This window comes from Otolemur garnettii, unplaced genomic scaffold (assembly GCF_000181295.1).
Source record: "Otolemur garnettii isolate 467f Iridium unplaced genomic scaffold, OtoGar3 scaffold00430, whole genome shotgun sequence".
NCBI classification, from domain to species: Eukaryota; Metazoa; Chordata; class Mammalia; order Primates; family Galagidae; genus Otolemur; species Otolemur garnettii.
Genome location: NW_003852825.1, coordinates 35,188 through 36,170, shown reverse-complemented (window position 1 = coordinate 36,170; position 983 = coordinate 35,188). Strand labels below are relative to the sequence as shown.

Genomic DNA, 983 nt, shown 5'->3' with positions numbered 1-983 from the left:
ATATATATTATATATATTCAAATCTTTCACATATTACTATGCATGCTGACTCTTTAATCTCTTGACATTTTATACTTATAAAACAAGAAAATCCAAGAAAGTAAAACACAGACTTTCCAGTTTAAACAAGCAGCCAAATTAAAAACATATAACTCTAGGGAGTATAGCATAATTATTGCCTAAGATTAGAGATTCTTGATAAATTGATATTCTGAATGTGCATCAGCATAAATCGAAGGAATACTGCCTTGAGAATTGAAGAATAAAGACTATACTTTCAGGGATCATTTCTATAGTTTGTTACTAGAGAAATCTCTCTGAATGTGTAGAGAATTGAAGAATAAAATAAAAGTTAATCCCAGAAAAGATGCAATCATCAAACGGTAGTAGATAGATGTCTTTATTCTTTCAGGGACTTCAATACCACTCCTCCACTAGGTACAATACTAAAAGGGACATGTTTATTTTTTGTTCATTTATTGTTTTTTGAGACAGAGTCTTACTATGTCATACTTGATAGAGTGCTATGGTGTCACAGCTCACAGCAACCTCTAACTCTTGGGCTTAAGCGATTCTCTTGCCTCAGCCTCCCAAATAGCTAAGACTACAGGCACCCACCACAATACCCAGTTATTTTTTGGTTGCATTTGTCATTGTTGTTTAGCAGGCCTAGGCCAGCTTCGGTGTATGTGGCCAGCACCCTACTCACTGAGCTACAGATGCCAAGCCAAAAGGAATATATTTATTAATACAATATATAGAATATAAAATCATAATTAAAATGGAATAATATGTTGACATTGTATACTAAATTCTATAATAAATTCATGTGGCAAATTATTACACAATGATTAAACGTTATCATTTTCTTAACCAAATAAGCAGTAGGAAAGGAACTATTCAATTTGTCATAGTAAATGTAGATTCTTCAAGAAATATACCATGATATTCAGAAAACATAGTGTAATTAAGTTGGTATAAGA

At 32.0% G+C, this 983-nt stretch overlaps 1 pseudogene; it reads left to right on the top strand.

The window, feature by feature from the left end:
- Window positions 1-265: 265 nt before the first annotated feature.
- LOC111722815 lies at window positions 266-347 on the top strand (annotated as a pseudogene).
- The last annotated feature ends 636 nt before the right edge of the window (window positions 348-983 follow it).